General features: G+C 49.6%; 1 long non-coding RNA gene across 1 annotated transcript; it reads left to right on the forward strand.

The window, feature by feature from the left end:
• Nucleotides 1-265: 265 nt before the first annotated feature.
• On the forward strand, nucleotides 266-6,937 carry LOC124228622 (uncharacterized). The gene is made up of 3 exons (XR_006885746.1): nucleotides 266-643; nucleotides 1,058-4,290; nucleotides 6,769-6,937. It is a non-coding gene; the product is annotated as an uncharacterized LOC124228622 (long non-coding RNA).
• The last annotated feature ends 8,181 nt before the right edge of the window (nucleotides 6,938-15,118 follow it).

Below are 15,118 nucleotides of genomic sequence, written 5' to 3' on the forward strand. Positions count from 1 at the left end.
GATCGGTCTGTTCATTGCACAGATATTTATTGGGAAGCCTGGTCGTGCCGGGGATGGTTTTAGCTACAGTAGGAATGTAACAAAGCCCCTAATTGCCTGAGGTTACATTCTAATGGGGAGGAGAAGTACACACACACACACACAGTGTGACGTGGGAAAGTGATAAGCACGTGAAGCAGAAGTGTTGTGTTGGCTCAGGTGATGACGGAGGGTGACTTCCAGCAGAGACCTGCCAGCAGCGAGACGTGCGCCGAGATGTAAGCACTCGGGGAAGAGTGCTTCATGGAGAGGGCACAGCAAGGGCAAAGCGCCTGAGGTGGAGCCGGCCGGCGGGGCTCTGGGAACAGCAAAATGGCCAGTGCGACTGCAGCTGGGGCAGAAGAAGGGGAGAAGCCTCGGTAGGAGGTGGAGGCTTCGCAGTCTGATCCCGTTGGGGGCGCGATGAGTATGGCTTTTGTCTGAAGTGTGATGGGAAGCCTTTGGGGGATTTGAAGACGGGGACAAAGCAAAAACGGTCTGATTTGGGTTTCAAAAAGACCATCTGGTGGCTGTGTATAGAAGAGAAACCAAGACAGAAAAGCATTAGGAGGTGACCATGGGAGAACGGTGGGGAGATGGCGACGGCTCGGTCACGGGGCAGGAGGTGAGAAGTACTTGCATTCAGGGTTGTGCAGGTGGGCACAGACCACGTATTCGTCACCTGAAATGGTATGGGGCCCAGAGCAGGTGCTCAGAAAAGGGAAAGAAGGAGCGAGGAGCATCGTTGAAGAAGGTGGAGCATGTGGAGAGAATTGTAGGGCACGCTGAGCTCCAGAGAGCTCAACCCTGAGTCTCTCTCTGCGTGTCCCGTACCTCTTGTTGCCCTCATGTGTGTGATAGAAATACCTGTATCTGTTCATCCTTTCGTTGTTCAACCTGGCAGCTCCTATCCCTAAATCTATTGTTTTGTCCCTCTTCTTGGGACAGCGCTTCCTTCTTTGGGATCTGTCCACACCCCCCTCCCATCACCTTCATGGCTGCGTCACCTCAGCTTTGCTTGGCTTTTCCTCTCTCCTAGGCCCTCACCCCCTGCTCATAGAGATCCTCACCCTTGCAGCCACAGCTACAAGTACGACCAGCGGTTCCCTCCCCTGGGACAAATTCTGGGCTCCAACATGGCCTCCTTCACTCCTGCCACGAGGGATCTGACCAGCCCTGATCCCCAGAGGCCCTCATTTCCCCCCATTCTGGTCTCTGAGGAAGGACCACACAGCAGAGCACGGCATCTGACTTCAGCAGGGGCTCCCTGAGACGCCAAGTGATGCAACAGCCCAGAAGTGGGGAGAGGTAAGGCCTCCTGTGGACGGTTTGACCTATGAGAGAAAGGAGATGGGGGATGCAGCAGATACATTTTTCTCCCTTCCTCTGTCTGGTGAGATGTTCTCAGCATGGTGATTATGCCTCGGATGTGTCGATGTCCTATGCGAATAAGAACCTGGCTACAACCTTTCTTGAAGCTGTGGACCACATGGTGCTGCATTCCTTGTGTTTGCTTCCTTTTCTTCTCTGTCCTTCTGTCCTTTTCCCGCACTCTCATTGCCTCAAGACTGCACCTCCCAACAAGCCTGATTGCTTAAGGGGTGCCTCACGCCTCATTGTCTTGGGTGCCCCCAACCACGTGATTCTAATGGGCTCTGTCAACCAGTTCCTGTTCCCTCGTCACAGAGGTGGGCATGTGTCCCCAGCGAGGCCACTGGAAGTCCTTACCTGGTGTCTTTTTAGTTGGGACTGAAGGAACAGTCTTTGAACCTGAAGATGTGAGCCTGAGAACAGCTGGGGGCCAGCCCCAGGGAACAGGGAGGAATCTGGCTGGGGGCAGGAAGCTGGCCTGCAGACAGAGGCAGAGATGAGCAATGAGAGCATTCTGCGTCCAATTGCTCCTGAGAGCCAGCTGCACCCCTGCCTGTCCACGGCTTCCTTCTGTGAGGCAGCACATTCCTCCTCTTTCCTGGCTCGTTTGAATTGGATTTCCATCATTTGCCGTATTAGTCAGGGTCCAGATGGAACACAGAAGCCACTAGGAGTATTTTACATGGAGTTGAACACAGGGAACTGGCTGCCCAGAGATGAGAGAGCTGAGAAACCAAACAGGAATTAACAACACCAGGGAGCTGCTAACCCCCCTGGAGCTGGAGGGATAAGGGGGCAGTGGCATTACTGACAACCAGGACTGGGGCCACCCGGCAGAAGCTGAAACCATGGGCAGCCCACGTGGTGGGAACTAGAGCCACAGAATGGAGGCGGCCACTGTTGAGATGCTGCCCAGAGCAGAAAGACAGGGGTAGGACTAGTGTGAGCTCACTCTTCCTTCTGCCCCTCAGCCTTCTATCATGCCTCTGTGTCAAAGCTGTCCCCAGGCAGAGGGCAAAGGAGCCTGGGAATGAAGTTTTCTATGATGCAGAGCAGAGCAGAGCGGAGCCAGAGAGCGGGAGCAAACAGGCGAATGGCCGACATATTGGTGGTCAAAGAGTCAGTTTATTCCCCTGTGTTTGCTTTTGACTGTGAACCCCAAAGGGTACTGTGTCATACCCTAGAAGTTCTTCATAAAGGACCGGCGACGACAGCGGCTGTGTTGGCCGTCCCTGAGAGGTCCTGCTCCCTAGGAGGAATGGTTCTCCTAGTAGGTGTTTTAATGCCTCTACACCTGCATGGGGAATCCACAGGAAGTTGAGTTTATTACTTAGGGACTCGGCTGAGCCGCGGTGAGAACCAGGGAGAGCCTCAGAATTTCCACAGCCAGTAATCTCCTTCCAGCACAGCCGAGGGGAGCATCTCCTGGAGCCCCGCTTGGGCTGCTCAGAGCTGTTGGAGCGATGCTGGGCACACTTGGAAGTTCTCCCCAGTGTCCAGCCTAAATTCCTGTCTCTGAATTGTCAGAGGACCTTGGGGACACCGGGGACGTGAGTGCCTCCTCTTATCTAGGAGATCATTCAGGATTTTGAAAAAAAGCAGGAAAATATTTTTGAATTTGAACTGAGTGCTGACTTAGTGAATTCTGATGATGTGGCAAAGGCTGGGCAGGGACGGGGGCATGGGAGGGATCTTAGACTCCAGAGTGACCGGAATGAGTAACTGGAACTCGGCCAGAAAGTGGGGTTTGAGGTCCAGTTGTGCTCAGCAAAGAGGTTCCTGGGAACCTAATGGGGACAATTTGGGGTTTTGTGGCTCATCTGAGCCGAGGTCGTTTCACATGCGGGAGGGCATGCAGCTCTCTACGCATCTGTATTTTAAAGTCAGTAAAAGGCCCCCCGAGGAAACCACACGGCGTTGGATGGACGGGGTTCCAGTTCCGAAGCCTCTGCTTTCTGGCTTTCTTTACAAGAGGCTGTGGTGACCACTCCGGGTTGGGAGGCCAGGCTGCTGACCCAGCTTCTGGCTCCTGCCGATGATTCACTGTGGATCCAGTGGACGGGTGGCGTGCGGGGCCTCGGCCTCAGTGTTGCCCTAGGCGGAGGGACGGGGGTCAGCGGGTGTTGAAAGAAGAGATGAAATTTTACCTTGGTGTTGTAGGTTGAAGTGTGTCCGCCTCAAATTCCTGTGTTGAAGTCCTAACCCCTAGTACCCCGGAATGTGACCTTATTTGGTAATAGGGTCTTTACAGAGGTGAACACGTCATAATGAGGTCATTAGGGTGGGCCCCAATCCCATATGACTGGTGTCCTTATAAAAAGGGGAAATTTGGACACAGACACCCACAGGGAAGACGATGTGAAGATGGCCATCTGCGAGCCAGGGAGCCCTGGGGCGCAGTCTCTCTCACGGTCCTCAGAAGGAGCCAACCCTGCCAACTCCTTGGTTTGCCACTTCTCACCTCCAGCCCAAGCAATGAATGCCCTAGCCTAATGTCTCTTCTCATCATGGAGGGTCAGGAGCATCCCTATTCCTTTTCCCCCCTCTCCTTCTTCTTTCCCAATGCACTCTTGTATCACCCTAGCAAACTCAGGTCAAAGCCCTGCATTATTTTCACCTAAAAAATTTGTTGTCACTTCTGTGCCTTCAACTCTTCAAACTTCTACCCCCCCTTAAATATAGAAAGAAATGCCTCTTCATTGGTGTCAGGGGTCCATCAACAATAGGGATGCAGGCGCAGAAGGAGGGATGCAGGGGAGTCCAGGGAGGGAGGTGAGACCACGGGGACCAAGGGGAGAGGATGCCCATCACCACTTCTTCCCTGGAGATCTGGAGGAAAAGTGGGCCACAGTCTCCGAGGCTTGACAAAAGGGCCGTTCTGCCTGAAGACAGAGTCGACGGGTAAGTGACCCCCAGGAGCCTGAAGACTAGTTCCAAGATCTGGGTATATCAGATTACTTAGAGGGCTTTATAAATTTTTCATTCCCCTTTTATGTTAATGATTAGGCCAAACACTCCAGTGAACACCTTGTTCCTACAGGTGTGGCTTAGAGGAAACAGCACAGTTGGAACTGATCTGTGTACGCCTCTCATTTGTAGCTTGGGGACTATAAAAATCATAGAGATTTCCCAGCCCTGCTGAGCCAGTCACCAGAGGTGGGGCCCAGGACTCTGCATTTCACAGGTTCTTCAGGGGGCTCTGTGTGCCCAGAGGGAGAGGGCGCCCCTGTGGATGGAGCCAACAGAGCTGCTGGATTGTGCCTAAGAGCCCCTGGGCTTCCATCCAGGATCCAGCTCCACACCACACACTGTCCAGCATGCTGTGTGGCCAGGAGGGCAAATGGGATGGAGGGGGCTCAGGACCCAGGGGCTGCTAGTGGCCAGAAGCTGGGTGGGCAATGTGGAGAAGAGAGAAGCCGGAGTGGGAGAGAGGTCAGAGGCAGTAACTGCCAGTGGGAAAAATACAGAGGACACCCTTGTACCAGGATCTGGGGAGATGAGAACCAGCCCTCTCTCACGTGCGTTTCAGGATGGGCTTCTCCTCCTGCTGGATAGGAACTGGTGTCTAACCTCTTTTCCCATCCATTCTATTTTCAGCCTTTTTCTTCCTTCCCTTTTAATATGATCATGGGAAAATCACCTTGAGCCTTAATTTCCCCCTCTAGAAAGTGCAGCTAGTATTATCTTTCTTGTTCTCTTTGATAGCATGGCTATTCGAATCAAATCAACCCATGTTCACGCTAGTGCTTTGAAACCGTGCAGTGTTTAATTCCGCCCGTCCTGCAATGTCAAGATCGAGTATCATCTTTTCTGACACACCACCCTGGACCCCACCCTGCCCTGCTGGGCTGAAATAGTCGTAACATTTCCTCCTTCTCTCGAGGATCCCATCACAGTCTCCTTTAAACTGTCATTATTTGCTTCCATGTCTGTTTTCCTCACCGGACTGTGAGGCCCGTAAAGACAGGATAAATGCTTCATTCAGGATTCCATCTCCATGGCCTGCTGCAGGAAGGGCGATTGGCAAATGCGTTTTGCATTAATGAATGAAGACTTTAGGCAGAGAGTGGCACTGAGCAGCCCCTGGTGGCCCAGGCAGCAGAGCCGCACCCTGGGTGGGTCCAGGCAGGGGTGGCGACGGACGGGATGCACGAGGGCTTCTGCGCTGCAGCTGAGCCCGGAGGAGGCCCTGCTTCCAGTTCGGCTTCCCCAGGGGCTGTGGCTTCTCGTGCCTCAGACAGCTCCCTTCCAGCGCCTCCTGCATCCTAGTCCGCTTTGACTTGAGGGCAGCGGGCTTGACTTGTGTGTCCATTTTGGAAGGCAAACATATAATTTCAGGTCATGCCCGGTGCCATTTGGAAGGAAGCTCAGGTTTCCCGAAGTGGAAACAGCATGCTCTGAGAGTAATTATGGGCCGGGAGGCATGTTCTGGAGCGAGACTCAGCATTTATAAACAAAGGTTACCCTTCCTGCCTGGTGACAGGACAGCCCAGGGAGGACACAGCCAGTCCCAGTTAACCCCTATAATACCCCAGGAGAGCCTGCACCATCCCCGGCACGGGGGTATCTGCCAGGATCTGGCCCTTGGTCTCCAGTGGACTCTCTGGGATCACTCTTTTCCATGTCAGGACCTCAGAAACCCTCATTAGGAGCCGTGGGACGTTGAACCACCACAGCCCCTGGGTTTTGGTATCACGAGAAGGTTGAGACAGATGGCCTCTGACCAGTCCTGTGCTGGTAAAAGTTTAACATCAGCTCTCTGGAAAAAAAGCCCTGATCTGGAGCAATCTGCTCATTGCTAAGGTGTAAATACTGCTGCCACAGCAGATGGCAAGCTATGATGTCCTGTTGCATGCAGACTTGGGATCCCAAGTGACTGTTAACGGCTGGTACCAGCTGGAAGACCCAGTCGAGCACATGGATGCTTCTAACTCTGGCACCTGCACAACGCTCCCTCTGTTGTCCAGCTGCACATTATTGTACATTCATCTGCTATGCGCCTGTCCAGGTGCACCCAGGGCTGGCTACACAATTTGTGGGCCTCAGCGCAAAATGAAAACGCAGCCCCCTGTTCAAATGGCACGGAAAAAAGCTGTTAAAGCTACTAAAACATGCAGCTTTTTGCTTTCCTCCAAGGTCTCTCAGTGTGTTTTTAATTTGCTCTTTAACGTAGTTCTAAGTAAATGAAAATTTAAAAATAAAATCATTAGCATGAATTTTACTGTTTCTCTTTATATTGCACAATGCCAGTTTTGGCTGGAAATATAAGAGCGTTTAACTAGTGGAACTACCAAAATTACACAATTGTATTTCATAGCTCATCCATGAAGAGTGGAAATTCTCACAAAACAAACCCTCCTGTTTTTCTTTCACCTTCAGATGTGCGCACAGTCTGCCAGCACTCTCTACTTCTGCTCACTGATGGGGAAGGAAAGACGGAAAGAAAGGCATCTCTGAATTGCTCTATCTTCCCCTTTGATTTCTCTGACATCCTTTTCGGCATAAATAAATGGTTGGCTCACATAAGGAATGAAGACAAGGAAGAAAGGATGTGATAGGTTCCTTGGTGGTTTGTGTTTCCTAGAAGCCATTTCCTTCTGTCTTCAAAGCAAGTTCTGGTTTGAATGGAAAACGTAGCTTCTTGAGGCTGTCAGCTCCCATGTTACTTAGTTCGTAGATGTAATGCACTTACTTTGGACTCTCTTTGGGTCTTGCGAAACTGTCGTGCATTCATGGGTATTGCATATGGCGGCTTAAAGAATGGTGAACAAGTGTAATGCCCATAATAGCGTAAGCATAATGCCTCTGTGCGTGCCCCAGTGTCCCATTGGACTTCACTTACAAAACACGAGCATAAAATTAAGACTTTCAGGATGGTGACAGCAGAGCATCCAACCCAACATGGGCCTCTCTGCGTTCAGGGCCCCGTGAGCTTGCCCAGGCCACACGTCCAGGAAGTGGGACTTGGGTGAACCATTGCTTGTGTTGGGCTCCATTCTGATTGGCCATTGCCTGGCCTCCATCGCATGTTAACAGCTACTTGAATATTCAGGCTTTCCCAGGGATTTTTCCTTTTGGGGACCCAGAATACTTTTAGAACCCTCACTCTTGTCTCTCAGTTGCTTCTCGGGTGAAATGTGTCAGGTTCAGGGTGAGGTATCCTGGGACAGAAGGAGAAGAATGGGACCCTGTCCCTGCCCTGCGGAAACATTGAGTTTAGTTGGGATGGAGAATCATCTTGCATGGAAATGAGAAACAACAACACAGGACAAAACGAGAAAGAGTTGAGTTGTGGCTCTAGGTCAGTGGCTCTAGGACATAGATGTCCATCAGAATCCCCTGAATCACCAGCTAAAACCCAGATTTACTGGTGCAATTCTGATGCCATAAGGGGTGGGAGTGAGAGGAGTCCTCAGAAATCCTTACCTTACACCTGCCTCGTGCTTCTGCCGCACAAGGTCAACCCACCTCAGTGGGGAAGGATTGCTGCAGAGAAAGCCAACTGTGAAAGGAGGGAGGGACCATGGGCCTAGCAGGGGCTTGATAAATATTTGTTAAATCAATGAATGCGTGAATGAATTAAAGAAAGAAAGAGGATTCGAGAAGCCTGGAGGTTTCAGGGAGAGGTGAAGTTTGAGCTTCCCGTCCAGTCCTACGTACCTCATCCCTTTCTATCTCTTAAGTCATTCCCAGCCCTTTTCTCGGTGCTGGGGAGCAGAGGGATGCAGTCCATGCTTGTTGAATGAGGGAGGTATGAGCGAGGTCCCCCAGAGCCCAAGGACTCATGGTGAATTGAGGGCAGAGAGGGAGGAGATCTCAGAGCTCTCTCCTTGTCACGCCCACTCCAAAGTCACCCGCCGATTCTGAGTGACACCTTTCTGCATGCAGATCCAACCAGGCTCTATCTGGCTGCTCCCAGGTGTTTGCAGGGGATGTCTCAGAGCCTGAGGATGGCGCAGGGTTGGAGGAAGGGGCCCACATTTCGGCTCTGGCTCCCCTTCCAGGTCTTAGAGAGGCGCTCCCAGCCGCCTCCAGCACCTGTTCCCGCGCCTCACCAGGGAAAGTCGGGAGCTGAATCCCCATGGATTTGGCTGTCTGGGGCTCAGAAATGCCACCTGGGTCAGATGGCTGCTCCCTGCCCTCCAGCTGGAGGGCTCCACTCCCTTCTTGCAACTCCCAGGGCCTTTCATCTGTGCCTCAGCCTCTCAGACACTTGTCGCAGCCAGCCTTGTGACTTGGGTGGTGTTTGTTCTCCCAGTAAGTAGGGCCTGAATGATTTATCTCTGAGCACCTTTCCACACTCTCATCCCGAGGGCTTATTTAGCCCAGAGGCCTGGGTCTGGCTTGCAACACACGTCGGTGGAATGAAGGCTGGAAAGTCTGTGTCCTCTGCTTCTAACACAAGGCAGGTGGGCTGCTGGGCGTGGGGGGCTCTCCCTGTGGCAGGGTGGCACTCATCAGGGTCTCGTGGTGCAGCATCACAATGCGTGTCCACAAGTGCCACGGCACGGAGGCCATGAGTGATCATGGGCAGGTCAGCTGTTTTCTGAGCTGTGCTGGAAGAGCCTTGTTGAAAGGCACATCCTGTCCCCACTGGCTCTCCAGATGGGAAGGGACCCAGTCCTGACAAAGAGTGGCAGAGTGACCACAGGAACAGGGCCCATGATGAAACTAGAGCTGCTGGGTTTCCTGCCAGGCAACCAGCTGAGTCCAATTTCATCATCTGTCAAATGAGAACAATAATCAGACAACAGAAGAAGGAGACAGAGGGTTTGGCGGCCTCCTGTGTCCTCTTTTAGCATCCACCTGCTCTTTCCTGCTCCCTTTGCCTCAGGTCCCCCGGGTTCTCATTCTACCCCTCCTCCATGGGGACCCACCCGGCAAACCTCCCACAGGCCAGCCTCTCCCCTTCCTTTTCTTCTGTCTCCAGTCGGAACTATAATAACAACAGCAACTAGCACTGAGTGGGCATTTACTGTGTACCCTGCCCTCTGCTAAGCTCTCTATGTGCATTAACCCATTTAATCCTCATGGCGACCCAATGAGGTAGGAATTTCCATCACCCTCATTCTTTAAATGAGGAAACTGAGGCTCAGAGAGGTAAAGGAACTTGCCTGAGGTTGCACAGCGAGGAAGCTGAGGAGCTGGGTCTGAAAGCAGGTCTGTCTGACGTTCACCACCACACTCCATCAGCTTCCCGAATTACTTCCCAATCTTGAATTCTGGAGCCGCAGATCCCTGTTGGTGTCTGGCTGGTTGATTTTAAAGCCATTTGGAGATAAGGGGTCTGGCACTTAATTGCTGGCCTTTGGCATTTTGACTGACCTCTTGGGCTTGTGGCCTTACTTTAGGGGAGAGAAGCTGTAATACTGAAATGCAGGCTGGGGAGGGGCTTCCCCGGGCTCATGCTGAGGGGTCAGCCCTCCATTCTCCCTTTTCTCCTTGGAGAAGCCCCGCCCCCCTTTGCCTCCTGTGTCAGGACCCCACCCTACGTAGCAGGGCTCCTGGCGGTGGAATACGGGAGGTAGGAAGTTGCCCCTGACCTTGGCTCCCAGCACAGCTGCCATTTGAGAGCTCTTTAAACTGGCTGTTGGCTCTGGGCACAGAGATGAGTTGGACAAAAGGCATCCACGTTGGCTTCCAGACCCATGGACTCTTCTGGCCCCTTCGGTAATCAGATTCATGTCCTCTCTCAGCTGATGAGTGAGTAAAGGCGGTGGGGTCAGTCGCTGTGGCTGATAGGGCTTGGGACACTCAGGCCTTGGGACTCCCATGGATGACCTCCGACCCCAGGGTGCTGGTGAAGGTCATGGCCACTGAGGCACTGGCTCAGACAGCACTTCCTCCCCTTCTCTTCGCTGGGAGGCCACGTGGACGCCATGTGGACCGGCACCTGCGGCTCCGTCTGGGACGGGCTGTGTCACACAGAGCAATCCCTTCGCTTTGTGCCTGGGCTTTCTCCTCTGTGTGCACGGGTGATGTGTCTGCTCCACTGGCTCCCGCAGGGGCGCTGTGAGAATCCTTGTGAGATAAGAAACAAGTGTTGATGGTGGGAACTGCTGTAAATGTAAATGAACACAGATCAAGTCGCTGTTGGCTACAGGGTCATGAATTGGACCCTGAAGTGGCCATTTGAGGGTTTCTTCCTAGAGGAAAATGCAGTTAATAGAAATATATTGAAAAATTATTATTAGGTTCTTAATAATTAAGGTCATGGTGCAGAGCAGTTAAGAACAAATGGCCCACTCAGGCGTCCTATTTGGCTTATAGTATATTTATGCTTCTATTCTAAAGGATAAGCACTTTTTTTCAGCCTAAGTAAGGTATTACGCCTGGATAAAAGACAAACTTTTATATGGATTATACAAAATGAAGAGTTGATGCGGCTCTGGCCCCTGGTGGAAGTTCACACACATCTTCATTTCTTCACGAATATTAATTAAATGAGTAAACGTACTGTCAGCTGGATTCCTGGAAGACGTGTGCAGAGGGAATGAGTGAACCTAGGGACGATGGGGGGGAGGGGGCTGGCTCGTGGGCAGCGGTACCCCCTCCTCCTCCTGGAGGTCCTGGCGAGGAACGCTTCCCTCTTTGTAACCTTTACTTTTCTTTTTGTTTTGCATTCAACAAATATTTACTGAGCATCCACTATCTGCCAGACATTGTTTTTGAAAATAGCTTTATTGAGGTATAATTGGCATACAATAAATTGCATGTATTTAAGGTGTACATTTTGGCAGGTGTTGACACGTGTATACACCTGTGAGACCATCCCCACCATCCATTTGTGAACCTGTCCACAATCCCCCAAGGTTCTCTGTGGGCCCCCTGGTAATCTTTCTCTCTTGCTCTTCTCCCCCGGGCAATCACTGATCTGCTTTATGTCTCTGCAGGTTCGCTTGAATTTCCCACAATTTTATATAAATAGAATAGTACATTACATACTCTCTTGTCTGGCTTCCTTTCCTCAGCATACTTATTTGAGGATTCATCCATGTTGTAGTGCATATCAAGAGTTCACTCCTTGGGGATTGCTGAGTAGTGTGCGGTTGAATGGATATACCACAGTATATTTATCCACTCACCTGTTGAAGGATTGTGTCAAGTTTCTGGCTATTACAAATAAAGCTGCTATGTAAAAATCCATGTACAGGTCTTTGTGTGGACATATGCTTTCATTTCTCTTGGGTAAATACTCAAGAGTGAAATGGCTGGATCCTATGGTAGGTATATATTTAATTTTTTGTGTGTGTGTGAGGAAGATTGTTGCTGAGCTAACATCTGTGCCAACCTTCCTCTATTTTGTATGTGGGATGCTGCCACAGCATGGCTTGATGAGCCGTGTGTAGGTCCCTGCCTAGGATCCAAACCCACGGACCCTGGGCCACTGGAGCAGGTCACATGCTCTTATCCGCTATGCCACTGGGCTGGCCCCTATTTAATTTTTTTAAGAAACTGCCAAACTGCTTTCCAAAGTTCTTGTCCTATTTTACAATCCCTCTAGCAGTTCATGGAAATTCCAATTCCTCCTCATCCTCACCAACACTTGATGTGGTCACTCTTTTTAACTTTATCTGTTCTAATAGCTGTTCAGTGTGTTAAAAGATATGTTGAGGCATATTCAAAATTTTGAGAATTTTTTGCAACAAAAATGGATTTGAATTGGGCTGTGCCAAACCGGAGGTGGTTAGGAGCACTCCATTGACAGGGGGTGGGGGAGACATTTATAGTGAAAAGGTGGAAGTTAAGTCAGAGCACCAATGACTGGCTCGAGCTTTAAGACTGGTTGGCTATTTGTGATAGGTGGTTTTTAGGTTTAAATGGCACAACCCTGAGGCATTTACAGGCCCAGACTTTGGTTTGCTTACACAGGCCGCCAGGGCACGAGAGCCGCCTGGGTCTAACGGCGTCCATGTTTAATTCACTTAAGGAGCGGTACGTCACTGTGGTTCTAATTTGCTCTTCCCTAATGACTAATGATGTTGAACTTCTCTTCCCATGCTTATTTGTCGTCCACATATCTTCTTTGGGAAGGCGTCTGTTTGAATCTTTCACCCATTTTATCTATGAGGCTGTTTATTTTCTTGTTATTGAGTTTCGAGAGTTCTCTGTATAAATCTGCCTTTATCAGATAGATGATTTGCAAATATTTTCTCTCAGCACGTGACTTCTCTTTTTATTCTGATTTTGAAGAGCAGATGTGTTTAATTTTGATGGGGTCCAGAGGATCGATTTGCTCTATCACTCGTACTTTTATTATTGGATTTAAGAAATCATAAACATTTTCTTCGAGATTTCTCTATGTATGGTTTTACGGTTTTACGTTTAGGTCCATAATTTGTTTTGAGTTAATTGTTTTTGTATGGTGCGAGGTCATAATTCTGCTCTTCATTCCTTTGTGAGAGCCTTTTTCCATCTGGTTTCATGTTCCCTGTGTCTGATGGACTTTCTTCAACATTTCTTCTTGTGTGAGTCTGCTCGTGATGGATTCTTCTAACTTTTTATGCCTGAAAACATCTTTATTTCACCTTTTTTTTTTTAAGATTTAAAAAAATTTTTCCTTTTTCTCCCAAAGCCCCCCAGTATATAGACATAGTTGTGTATTTTTAGCTGTGGGTCCCTCCAGTTGTGGCATGTGGGACGCCGCCTCAGCATGGCTTCATGAGCGGTGCCATGTCCGCACCCAGGATTCAAACCGGCGAAACCCTGGGCCACTGAAGCAGAGTGCACGAACTCAACCACTCAGGCATGGGGCCGGCCCCTATTTCACCTTTTTTGAAAAAGATTTTCGCTAGGTATAAAATTCTGGTTTTTTTCTTTCAGTACTTTAAAGATGCTGTTCTACCACCTTCTGCCTTGAACTGTCACGGATGACACATCTGTTCACATCTTGATCTTTGTTTCTTTGTATGTAATGTGTCTTTTTTCTCTGACTGCTTTTAGGATCCTCTCTTTATCACTGGCTTTTGGTAATTTAATTATGTGGCGGGATTTTCTTCATGTTTCTTTTGCTTGGCATTCATTGAGCTTCCTGGATTTGTGGGTGTACAGTTTTCATCAAATTTGGAAAAGTTTTAGCTAGTTTTGCTTCCAATATTTTTTCTGTCCTCTCGCCTGCAAATTCTATGACTCCAATTATACACATATGAGGCTGCTTGAAGATGTCCCATAGCCCACTGATGCTTTGCTCGTTTTTCTAAAATTATCTTTTCTCTCTCTCTGTCCTTTTGGACAGTTCCTATTGCTGTGTCTTCAACTTTACTAATCTTTTCTTCTGCAATGCCTGATTGCCCATTTATTCTAATTAGTGTATTTTTCATCTCGGATATTTTGGTCTTCATCTTTAAAAGTTTGATTTGGGTCTTTTTAGATATCTTACATGTTTCCACTGAACTTTTTGAACATACAGAATCAGCTATAATAATGGTCTCAATTTCCTTGTTTGCTAATTCTAACAGCTGTGTCAGTTCCAGATTGGTTTGATAAATTATTGATCTTCTCATTATGGGGAAATGTTTTCCTGCTCTTTTAAATACATGGTGATTTTTGACTGGATGCCGTCTCAGCTGGATAGAGAAGTCACCTCCAACCCTTTCTTCACTGGAGTCCTTGAACCAGTAGATCAGAGGTTGGCATCTAGTAGTCGGAATGTGGAATCCAGTCTGTGGATGTGTTTTGCTTGTGCACAGTGTTTTAAAAATGACCTCAGATGTTTCTCACACTTAAAAATAATGAGCTCATGCCAAACCATGGATTTATTTAAAAAAATTAAAAAAAAAATCAGGCTATCTTGCAGCGTGGCTGCCATTCCTGCTGGGAGCGAGCAGTGGTGAGTGGCCAGCCTCATTGGATGGATGGGGCCTCTCCACAGCCCCGCCTTTTTACTTCCTCTAACTGTAGACCTTCTAGTTTGAGCACCTGTTGTCTGAGATCAGTTTTCCAGAAGCAGACCCTGAGATGAATGTTGGTGTAAAGCGACCCATTAATAAAGGGCTCCCGGGAGAAACTTGCGAGGGCATGGGGCATGCAGGACAGAGCAGGGGAAGGAGTCAAGCGAACACGGAATTCCAGGCAAAGACTCGTGGAGGAGAGCTCTAGCTTGATCCCACCTAGGAATGAGGGAAAGCGAGTTACACCTCAGAGTTTGTCCAACTAGAAGGAAGGGACCCAAACTTTCTTACTTCCCCTCCAAGTGGTCAGATCATGTGCCCCACACCCGGCAAGGTGAGCAAAACGGGGAGGGCAATAGGACTAGGCATCGGCATTGTCAATTCCACGCTCTTACAGCTGTGCGGAGGAGGCTGAGCAGGGCCATCTGGGAGCTGCCAGTGGTCCTGCCTGGGATGAGGACCAGAGGATGCTGTGTTCATGGGATCAAAACTAAGAAAGAGTCCGAAACTCCCTCAACCTGACAACATCACAGCTTCCTCATCTCCAAGACTTTGTTGGTGGGAAGATCAGTTGAGATCCTCAGAGGAGGCCCATTTCACAGACGTGGACACTCGAGTGCAATGAGGGCAGGGGTCTTCCCCCAGGACTGCTCATCCCTCCTGTTGGAAAACCTTGTTGATGTCACCTCATGCCTTCCCTTACTTTGAGGAGAGATCACCCAGATTTCGTATCACTGTAGTCCCCAGGAATCTCTAGAGAGGGACAGCTAGTAGCCTCTCACTTGTTCATTCATTCACTCACTCACTCATCATTCATTCATTCACTCTCTTGTAAACAT

The sequence above is a fragment of the Equus quagga genome, chromosome 17, assembly GCF_021613505.1.
Source record: "Equus quagga isolate Etosha38 chromosome 17, UCLA_HA_Equagga_1.0, whole genome shotgun sequence".
In the NCBI taxonomy this organism is placed as follows: Eukaryota; Metazoa; Chordata; class Mammalia; order Perissodactyla; family Equidae; genus Equus; species Equus quagga.